The sequence below is a fragment of the Macaca fascicularis genome, chromosome 4, assembly GCF_037993035.2.
Source record: "Macaca fascicularis isolate 582-1 chromosome 4, T2T-MFA8v1.1".
NCBI classification, from domain to species: domain Eukaryota; kingdom Metazoa; phylum Chordata; class Mammalia; order Primates; family Cercopithecidae; genus Macaca; species Macaca fascicularis.
The window spans coordinates 87,330,961-87,342,442 of NC_088378.1; the positions used below are offsets into that span (position 1 = coordinate 87,330,961).

Here is an 11,482-nt window from a genome sequence, read left to right on the forward strand (position 1 = left end):
ATATCATACATTGGTAGTAAAAAAAAAAAAAAAAAAAAAAAAAAGGGAAAAAAGCACCAATTGAACTAAGAATGTCTTTGATGAAGCAGTTATTGATTTTATTAAATTTCAACCCTTGAATACACGTATTTTAAATATTTTGTGTGATGAAATGGAGTGCACACATGAAGTACTGCTTCATACCAAAGTACAATGGTTGTCTCAAGGAAAAGCACCCATGTGGTTGAGTTGCAGCTGACCTCGCCACCTCTGTCACAAAGCACCAACCAGTTTGCTGTTAAGATTTTCATACTTACAAACTTTGATTCGAAGAAGTTTAACTTGCAGACAAACTATGATTATTGAGACTTTGGTATGTAATGACATTTTATTGAAAATGAACTAAGTGGACCTCTCAACTGAAGGGAAAAAAAGAACCTGTATTTTTTCAGTATTTGCCCTCAACAATAAAATGGGAGCTTCCAGGTAAAAATTAGAATTTTGGAAACTTGTATCTGCCACCATGAGATTAACAGGATTCCAGTGTTTAAATACTTTCCTTACGTGGGCTGGTGGTGATATTAAAACATGCGATTTTTTTGCCAAAATTTGGAAGCTCTGCATTGCCCAGTGAAACAATGTTTTCCAAATAACCAATACATCCTTTTATAAAATCAGGCATGGGTAAAGAAATTCATTCAAAGTGCAAGGTAGACCAATAGATTTTAAAGTAAAAGTTCATTGATTTCATTTCATAGTCTATATTATTGAGCTTTGTCGCAGTATCAAAGAAGAATATCTACAGTTTTCTAAGATGATGAAAACATACTTCTTTTCCAACTACATATCTGTGTGAGGCCAAATAGAATGGTTACTGAGTTTCTTCCCCCTACCTCTAAAAAATATTGATAACTGCTAGCCTAGATCAACGTCTCCCAAGGCACAGTATACACACTGCTGGTCATGCATAAGATGGTTCTAATAAAGCACACATAAACTTTTTAAGGTTTTTATAATCGCAAATTTACTTTAATTGATTTTGGAAAATTATACTGGTTTTCCATTTTATAGTTTTACAAAGCTTTCTTTTTTCATACATTTATTTATATTAAAAAGTGAATTTAATGGAAACATGCAGATATGGTAAAAATGGTGGCAGTGGTACGTGAATGACTGACGTATGCGAAGTCCTGGTCCCAGGATATATTTTCAAAAGCAAGCATTGCACTCGGTTATTTTTTCTAACGTGGGCCTTCTTACCCAACATTTTTACATATTAATGATTATCACGAATGTGAGAAAACATTTTAAATGGTCCATTTTCAAGGCATGATAAATCTAAGTACTGTGGGCCAGCCTGTGGATGTAACAAACCACACATCTCATGCACCTAGAAGGTCATGGTAAGTGAACAGAATGTAGAGGAGGGGTCAGCCCATAAAAGGGAAGAAGGTTTCATTATCGGGAAATCAAAACTTAAGCAGGGAAGGGGATGGGGTATAACCACATAAGGGGGATCATGAAACTCAGGCGACATCCGGGAAGATTGTAACCCCATAGTACTCAACCAATGAGGAACTAGGGGAGGCACTTGCGTGCTAAGAGATAAATTACCTTCTGTAACTGCCCCAGATATGTCTGCCTACCAAACACCCCATCTCGCAAAACCACCATTAAAAGTCTTGCTTCCACTGTTCTTCGTGACTGAGTCCATTCTTTGGGTTTGGACAGGTGAATGTGCATTTCTCACAATGAAGAAAGAGAATTTACTTAGAGTATAAATTATTCTCCTTCTCATTCAGACCACAAAGTTTCATTTGAGGCCTGGATAATTAGTTTGATTTAGCTATCTGCAGTAACAATTTGAAGTCTCCAGTTCATTCTGGATTTTGTAGACATAGTTCTCATTAGCTGCTAATATTGCGTCTGGAATTGGTGGGTTCTTGGTCTCGCTGACTTCAAGAATGAAGCCGCAGATGGTCGTGGGGAGTGTTACAGCTCATGAGGATGGTGTGGACCCAACCAGTGAGCAGCAGAAAGATTTACTGTAAAGAGCAAAAGAACAAAGATTCCACAGTATAGAAGGGGACCCCAGTGAGTTGCACCAATGGCTGGGCAGCTTGCTTTTATTCCCTTATCTAACCCCACCCACATCCTGCTGATTGGTCCATTTTACAGAGAGTTGATTGGTCCTTTTGACAGACTGCTGATTGGTGCATTTACAATCCCTGAGCTAGACACAGAGTGCTGATTGGTGCATTTACAATCCTTTAGCTAGACACAGAGTGCTAGGCAGAGAAGTTCTCCAAGTCCCCACTAGATTAGCTAGATACATAGCATTGATTGGTGCATTTACAAACCTTGAGCTAGACACAGGGTACTGATTGGTGTATTTAAAAACCTTGAGCCAGAGACAGAGTGCTGATTGGTGTATTTACAATCCTAGCTAGACATAAAGGTTCTCCAAGTCCCCACTAGACTCAGGAGCCCAGCTAGCTTCAACTACTGGATCCTGCATAGGGGCCTCAGGCAGAGATGCCCTTCGGTCCTGCAATGTGCACCCGCACTCCTCAGCCCTCTGGTGGTTGATGGGACCGGGTGCTGGGAACAGGGGGCGGCGCTCATCTGGGAGGCTCCAGCCACGCAGCAGCCCAAGGCAGCAGGGAGGCTCAGGCATGTCGGGTTGCAGGTCCCAAGCCCTGCCCCGTGGGGAGGCAGCTGAGGCCCAGGGAGAATTCGAGTGCAGCGCCGGCAGGCTGGCACTGCTGGGGGACCTTGCGCATCCTCTGCAGCTGCTGGCCCGGGTGCTAAGCCCATCACTGTCCGGCCCCGGCCAGCTGCTCCGAGTGTGGGGGCCCACTGAGCCCACGCCCACTCAGAACTCGCTGGCCCGCAAGCGCCACGCGCCCCCCAGGTTCCCGCCCGTGCCTCTCCCTCCACACCTCCCGGCAAACAAAGGGAGCCGGCTCCCGCCTCAGCCAGTTCAGAGAGGGGCTCCCACAGTGCAGCGGTGGGCTGAAGGGCTCCTCAAGCGTGGCCAGAGTGGGCGCCGAGGCTGATGAGGCGCCCAGAGCGAGCAAGGGATGCGAGGGCTGCCAGCACGCTGTCACCTCTCAATATTACTTGGTGAAATAGAAAATACTATCAGTTCTTTTACTTTAATCTCATCTTCTGTCTACAAGCTACGTCAAGCTCTAGGCTTCCTTTAAATCAGAAAAGCCCCCAAATTCATGCTGTATGGACATTGACTGATACCTCTATTCACTTTCTAACTCCATGGAAAGTGGTTCAGGAGCCAGTCTTGAGAAATAGGGTAGTTCAGGGAACAGGTTCTTCCCATGACAATGACCCAATTTTGCGTTGAGACTTTGGGCAAAACTCAATCTCTCCGGACCGGACTTTCTTTGTCTGCAAAACAAGGAGTTGAACTAAATAATCTTTCAGTTCAAACAGCCTGACTCAGAAGAGAACTAGAAAGAGCTTGTCAGGGAGCCATTTCTCTAGGGGGCTCCAGAGGAAAGGGAGCATTCAGCCCTTCAAGAGGCACCACTCAGGCCGCTGAACACCACACTCTGCCTTTACAGACATGGACTCCATTTCCATTTGAACGGTGTTATTTTATCTTAATCTGTTACTCTGCAGTGGCACCGAAACTTAATATAATTAAAAGAAGGGGGTGGACATACTGAATGGGTGGCAAGGCGTGGCTGCCTGAGCCCCAGGAACTGCGAATTCTAATCTTGGCTCTGCTGCTGTCTCAGGACACATCATGTACCCTTTCTAAAACCCAGACAGCTTCCGGACAACATCGTTAGCCTATCTCACAGGACTGTTGTGAGAAATAATTTGCAAAAATAGCAGTGTAAAAGAGTTTGCAAAATGAAGTGCTAAACTGAAACTTGGGCAACATGCTGAGTATTCCTATTCTGTCCAGCTAACTAATAAATATAAATTTGCTATTAGTTGAAAAGTCCTTAAGAATATAACTACTTAATCAATAGGACACCAGCAGCCTGACAAATCAGCATGAAGCCACAAACCTGAGACCTGTAAGAAATTAACTTGGTGCCTAAATTAGAAATTAGACTGTGAGCAAGATAATTTCTGGAAATTTAAATTTCAACCCACAAAACTTGAACCATAAGACACTTTTAGGTCTAGGTGCACTTAACGGCTAGGTCCACATTGCTTTTACACATATTACAAGCAAATGTGAGAAGACAAAAATGTTTTGGGGAACCCAGAAATTTTTAAAATCTATCTGCAAAATTTACATGCAAAATATGCTTTTATAATGAATTTTAAAAGATACTTTACAAATTTTTTTAAGTTGCTATTATTGCTGTAAGTAAATTTGTCTTTTAAAATTTTTCATTTAAACTAGGCAATTTAAGAATTAAGAACTGGAGAGAAAGAGAGAAAGAAAGAAGTTTATTTTGATGCTCATTTCTCTTTCCTCTAAGTCCTGTACAAGCAATTGAACAAGAGACTTGCAAAACTAAGGTTGACAAAGGGGTATGTGTGTGTGTGTGTGTGTGTACATGTATATGTATGTACACACACAGAAGTCAGGAAAACAACTGGAATAGTTGAGTTGTGCTAGACCTCTCCTGAGCATTGTGGTTAGTCATTCCTCTGCTGGCTGGTGGGTCTGTTTTTCTGTTTACCTTTTCCTGGTCATAAAAGCCATATCTTTAGGGCAGCCTTCTTAGAGGAAGTGCTTCGATTCTGGCTTAATGAAAGGTCTGAATAAATGAATGCTAAGAGTTTTTGTCACCTCTGTGTTCCTCGGGACTCCCCCTCTGCCAGCCTAACACGTCTTGCAAACTTACCAACAGTCTGTCCTCTGAGGGCCAGCAGAAGGTTTCCTTGATTGCCCTGTGTTCTTTTGCTGGATGCAAAGGTTTAGTCACGGTCAGATTCCCTTGCCTCATTTCCATGGAGTTAAACTAAATGACAATCTGGCACTCCATCTTGTCTCTCAGTCAGCAGGAAATGGCAGCTCCGTGGAGACTGATCTGAAGGGAAAAGAAACTTTTTTTTGCTAGAAGCAGCCAACCCAGACATTTCTTATTCCACAGGTAGTCGATAAAGTATTAATGACTGCAGAGATTTGAAAGGCCCCAGACAAAGAGGCTATTCTAGGCTTTCCCTTCCTGGTTTGCCCTTTAGATCACTTTGAAGCTATAGGCAAATGTAACTCAAGAAACAAACTCCAGAATGAGTTATCCCAAATGACACAAAGAGAGTAAACTTCCTGTTTCCCACTACTTCACTGTAGGGAGCTGAAAAACAGCAATTCTTTGCAACTTGTAAGGCCATGACAAAGAAAAGAAAACTCAGGGCAAGAGGAGAATGAGAAAGAGAGAAAGGAGAATTAAATTTCTCTGATTATCAATTGGAAATAACTCAAACAATGATACACATGCCAGGTATACTCACAAAGCTCTCTGTGGAAATCTTCATTCCTTTATGGCTGTTAAGCAGGATCACTGTAACAGCTGTTTCTTTGACATTATTTGTTGGCATCTGAAAATATGCCAGAAGCTGTAAGGCAGGCCAGAGATGAAACTTCCATTTTTTCCAAGTGTTTTCCCTTCTCTTTTGAAACCTAGTAACCAACAAATGACACATTAATTCCTTGAGCAATGAAATTAAACAAAGTAGGATTAATGTCCACTTCACTAAAATGAATCAAATGAAATAAATATGTGATTGAAACTTGTCAGAATAAGAGAAAATAACCTGCTTATATGCAGTTTTTGAAATGAGCACCTCAGGTACGTTTAGTGAATTTTGCTGGAGGAATGTGAAAAATGAATAGTTCTCCATGGAATTTCTGTTAGATGGTCTTTAAAACAGCACCCTGATCAAACTTTCCCTCTCCCATAAAAAAAAAAAAAAAAGTCAAAGGAAGAATTCCTAAAAGTTAGGAAATTGAATGTTTATTTTTGCTATTGTTTTCATACTAAATAGGAACATGAAAGAAATCTTTCACTCTGCAGCTGCATCTAATTTAAAATGAAGCTCCCCAAAGAGGAGTGAAGAGGATGTGATGAGGAGCAGTTAAACATGGATGCTAATATTTTGTGAGGCATCTGCTACTGTTCCACCACCTAGAATTCTAAGAATCAAATTAGTAGATTCAATTCTGCCAAAGTTATCAAATTATTTGTCCAAAGGATTGTGCAAAGCAGGCCCCTCCTTACCAACATCTGCTCTACCCATCCAGTGAGGACCGAAGATGACCATCTATTTGATTTGTGGAGATGGTACTTTTTACCAGTTGCTGGTCTGGCTGAACGCTGCACCTTTCATCATCAAAGTCCTCAGTTATTGCATGAATCTGCAGAAAACTGTAATAAACTACTTCATCTTTAGGTCCATAGAGAGAGAATTCAAATATTTGATTTGAAATATAAAATACTTACATATTTCACAAATATGCTAAAAATGTTTCAGCACCTGTGTCACCATTTTAAGTGAACACCCAAGAACCCCATCAGCAAATAAATGAATGTAGTACTTTTTTGGGGGGTGGGGGAGACCACAAAAGGAAAAGTAGGAGGGGTTTTCTTACTACTTGTTATATTCAGAGCCTTTTAATTTGAGAAATATGATTTAATACTAGAAAATGTGGTAATCCTATCAAGTCTGACTGTCCATCCTTGATGTGTGCTGGAATCAGATGACAGACAATGGGCAAAATCTGTTAGGCTAAAAAGCTGAAATGAAAAGTTGCCAGGGATTTTACTTGCCAAAGTCTCACAAGAGGTAAGGAATGAATGACTATTTATCAGTCTGGGATATGTGTAATTTGGCTTTTTCACATAGGAATTTCTCTTCCCTTCTACCAAAACGAAAGCTGGAGTTTGAGGGTGCATTAACCATACTGGATTCAAAGACAACTGACTGGAACCTGACCAGCGAGGATGTGGCTGTGTAGCTCAAATTTATGATGGTGCATCTGCTGTGAGTGGTGTCTTGAATGGAGGCCAGGCCCTCTTCCGTCAGTCGCATCCATATGCTACGCATGTGTTCACTGTACGCACACTTTTTAAATTTAGCTCTTGTGGGTACATGTTCTACACTTTCCCCCTGTACATGATTTTTTTTTAAATATGCTTTAGAAAATATACACAATCTTTTCAAAGTCTTTGCTGACTCACTGGGGGTTCTTTTGAATGTTTTCCTTTTGAAAGCCTTCAATTTAGGTAGTCAAAAGTGTGTGACAAAAGCCATCCTTAGTCTACTAAGATTAAAATCTACTGCTCATTTTAAAATAGTTGTTTTGTGATGGCCTGTCAAAAAACTTCTTTTTTTCTATCCAGAAGCAGACAACAGCTCTTTTTGATAGACTACAACATGGTGAGAAAAGATAGGAAAACAATCATCCTGACCAGTTGGGGCCAGTTTATGTGTTAGTCTTCCAAACACCTTGCATTTTACAGTTTAGTGGCAGGACAACACAGGTTTCAGTACTACAGTTGTCACTATGACTGGCTCCGAAGCGTCTCCCTTAGGGAGATGGAGATTCAGACATTTCCGATGTAAAAATTCAAACAACTATATTGTCCATTAGAATAATTTCCATAGCTCCTTCTTCTAATGGCTTAGTTGTGAATCAAAGTTATTACCTGGGTCAGGCATTCCTGGAACAAGATTGTGAAATTGGTTGGCTGCAACTTTCCTGGAGGCTTGTGTTTTCATCTGACTTTTCGTGACTACATTTTATCACCTTCTTTGTACCTTAGAAAACAAAAAGGCATTATCATTGTGGGTGTTTATAAATATGTTCCTGTTTAGCACTTTTTTTTTGAGATGGAGTCTCGCTCTATCACCCAGGCTGGAGTGCAGTAGAGCAATCTTGGCTCACTGAAAACTCCGCCTCCTGGGTTCATGCGATTCTCCTGCCACAGCCTCCTGAGTAGCTGGGATTACAGGTGCCTGCCACCATGCCTGGCTAAATTTTTTTTTTTTTTTTTTTTTTTTTAGTAGGAATGGGGTTCCACCATGTTGACCAGGCTTGTCTCGAATTGCTGTCCTCAAGTGATCTGCCCACCTTGGCCTCACAAAGTGCTGGGATTACAGGTGTGAGCCATCACACCCAGCTCCTATTTAGCACTTAAATGCATACTTTCAAAATGTTCAATTTGTATTTCCCTTGATCCTGAAATCACCGTTCTATTTTTCTCTCTATATAGACAGATAAGATAGACAACTATGCTTTCATTTTATTGTTTATAATTCCTGGAGGGCCAGGACAATGCTTTCTTTCATTTTGATTTTTTTCTTTCTTCTCTTTTATCTTACTCTCTTCATGACATCTACAGTCTTATGCACACAGAAAGCTTTTTTTTTTTTTTGAGATGGGGTCTCACCCAGCTCACTCTAACCTCTGCCCCCTGGATACAAGCGATTCTCCTGCCTCAACTTCCCAAGTAGCTGGGATTACAGGCACCTGCTACTGCACCCAGCGAATTTTTGTATTTTTAGTAGAGATGGGGTTTCACCATGTTGGCCAGGCTGGTCTTGAACTCCTGACCTGGTGATCTACCCACCTCAGCCTCCCAAAGTGCTGGGATTACAGGCATGACACACTGTTCCTGGCTAGAAAGCATTCTTAATTGACTGTGTTTCCGTCTTCTCTTATTACCAAGCCTAAGATTTGGGAAACAATAGCTTCCGAAGTAGTTTTCATCTAATCTCTTAAATCATTAGAAAAATGCACCCGATAATATAATGTGAAATACAGGATTTACATTTTTAATATATGTTTAGATTCTTATCTCCTTTGAAGCACCCTTTACAAGACAAACTACATCAAACTTTTCAAAGTAATTCTTAGTGTTATTGAAAATGTTCACACTTTTGGAATGGTTGACAGAAAAATAATTGGATGACAGTCACATAATTGATTAATTCAGTAAATTCAGCCTGTAAGATAAACCAGTTTGGGATATCATATGAAACAAAACATCTAAATATTTCACGTTCAGCCAATTAGCTTACCATCAAATAGCCAGTCATGAATTAAAGGAGAAAATAAATGATCCCTGAGAAATGGCTTTGTAAGGCATATTTCCACCTGTCTTCCTTGAGGAAGAGTAACCCTCTAAAATTCAATCTAGCTGATAGCTTTAGGTCACTGCAGTTGATCAAATGATAAAGAAAAAAAACCATTAAGGGATTTTACCCAGGGCTGGGAATCATTTAGAACTAACACTCTGAGACTAGAGTTTAACACAACACTCGCTTCATGAATCTTTCTTAAGGCTACTGTATAAATTCAATCATTTTCAAAGAAGCATTCAGGGTTCCCTGAAACATCACAGGCCTGAAAATTTGCGAGTTCCTGTAGGGTCTGGTGACTCCTCTCACACTATTCCTACTTCATACACAAATTCATAGTGCTCACATAAAAAGCCCTGGCAACTCCTCTGGTCTTGAAAGCAGCTGTCCTGCTGTGTATTCTCTTTTGGTAGAGGGTTGGACACTGAGTTACACTTCACTTGAAAATCTTACTCAGCTAGAAGGGAGTCATTCAATTTCTTCAAACACCCTCTAACATTTGGTCTTATCTCACATCTGGTTCAAAGTTAAATTTCTTTCTCATGCTAAAGGAAGAATATTATCATTTCGTGCAAGCCTTGTCCCTGTAATGGCTCCATCTCCAACCTCATCCAGTCACTGAATCCTGACTCTCCTCACTCCTAAATTTCTCTCATCCACCCTCTTGTCTCCTCCAGGCCTTCTGCTGTGATCTGATTTCAGACCTTCCTCACCCTAGATTACCACAATAACCCCCTCCAGCCTACTTCTCTACTTCATCCTCCACACTGCTGCCAAAAGGATATTTTTAACTTCCAATTTTGAAATAATTTTAGACTTACAGAGAAGTTGCAGAATCAGTACAGAGTTCCCATAAGCCATTCATCTAGCTTTTCCTAATGTTAATAGGAAATGTTTATAATCTCTTATATGACTTTAATACAATCACTGAAGTATTTTTAAAAATGAATATTTTTCATTAAAAATTCATAATTTTATACGTTTGTGAGGCACAATGTGATGTTTTCATATTTATACACAAACTGGAATAATTAAATCCAGCTAATTAACATATCCATCACCTCACTTATCATTTTTTGTGCTGAGTCATTTTTTAATTTAGTCTTACTTTGAAATATATAATACATTATTATTGACTCTAGTCACCCTGCCATGCAATAGATCTCAAAACTTATTCCTACTAACTGAAACTTTGTACCCTTTGACTAACAACTTCCCATTTTCTCCCCCTTTCCCCCAGCCTTTGGTAACCATCATTTTATGCTATGTTCAGGAGTTAGACTTTTTAAGTTTCCACATATAAGTAAGATCATTTGTCTTTCTGTGCCTGGCTTATTCACTTCGCATAATGTCCTACAAGTTCATCCATATGGTCACAAATAAGAGAATTTCCTTTTTTGAAAGGCTGAATAATATCTCATTGTATATATATACCACATTTTCTTCAGCTGTGGATCCATTGATGGGTACTTAGGTTGATTCCGTATCTCAGCTATTGTAAATAATCTGCAATGAACATGGGAGTGCAGATATCCCTGCACCATACTGATTTCATTTCCTTTGGATATATACTCAAATATGAGATTGCTGGATCATATAGTTCTATTTTTGGTTTTTGTAAGGAACCTCCATACTGTTTTCTATAATAGCTGTACTATCACATACCCAATAACAATGTACAATGGTTGTTACATACCCAGCAACAATGCACAAGGGTTCCCTTTGCTCTGCAGACTCACCAATACTTGTTATCTTTCATCTTTTTGATAACAGCCATTCTAACACGTGTAAGGTGATATCTCATTGCAATTTTAATATGCATTTCCCTGATGATTAGTGATACTGAGCATTTTTTCATGTACCTATTTGTATGTCTTCTTTTGAGAAATGTCTGTTCAGGTCCTTTACCCACCTTTTTCCCCTTTGAAAAAAAATATTAACTTTTAAGTTCAGGTGTGCATGTGCAGGCTTGTTACATAAGTAAACTTGTGTCGTGGGGGGTTGTTGTACGGATTATTTCATCACCCAGGTATTAAGCCTAGGATCCATTAGCTATTTTTCCTGATCCTTGTCCCTCCAAGCCTCCACCCTCTGATAGGCCCCAGTATGTGTTGTTCCCCTCTATGTGTCCATGTGTTCTCATCATTTAGCTCCCACTTACAAATGAGAACATGCAGTATTTGGTTTCCTGTTCCTGAATTAATCTGCTAAGGATAATATTCTCCAGCTTCATCCATGTCCCTGCAAAGGACGTGATCTCATTCTTTTATATGGCTGCCTAGTATTCCATGGTATATATGTACCACATTTTCTTTATCCAGTCTGCCATTGATGGGCATTTAGGTTGATTCCATTGTTTGCTATTGTGAATAGTGCTGCAGTGAACATACACATGCATGTGTCTTTATAAAAGAATGATTTATATTCCTTT

At 40.0% G+C, this 11,482-nt stretch overlaps 1 long non-coding RNA gene across 3 annotated transcripts; it reads right to left on the reverse strand.

Moving 5' to 3' along the window:
* Nucleotides 1-977: 977 nt before the first annotated feature.
* LOC123572988 (uncharacterized) lies at nucleotides 978-10,979 on the reverse strand. Of its 3 annotated transcripts, XR_012434436.1 has the most exons (6): nucleotides 7,617-10,979; nucleotides 6,189-6,335; nucleotides 5,422-5,590; nucleotides 4,812-4,997; nucleotides 3,235-3,387; nucleotides 978-2,024 (listed from the first exon to the last, which is right to left on the reverse strand). It is a non-coding gene; the product is annotated as an uncharacterized lncRNA (long non-coding RNA). The 3 variants fall into 3 exon arrangements; XR_006697657.3 differs by having other exon boundaries at nucleotides 978-3,387; XR_012434435.1 differs by lacking the exons at nucleotides 6,189-6,335; nucleotides 7,617-10,979 and having other exon boundaries at nucleotides 978-3,387; nucleotides 5,422-6,177.
* Between the last annotated feature and the right edge of the window lie 503 nt (nucleotides 10,980-11,482).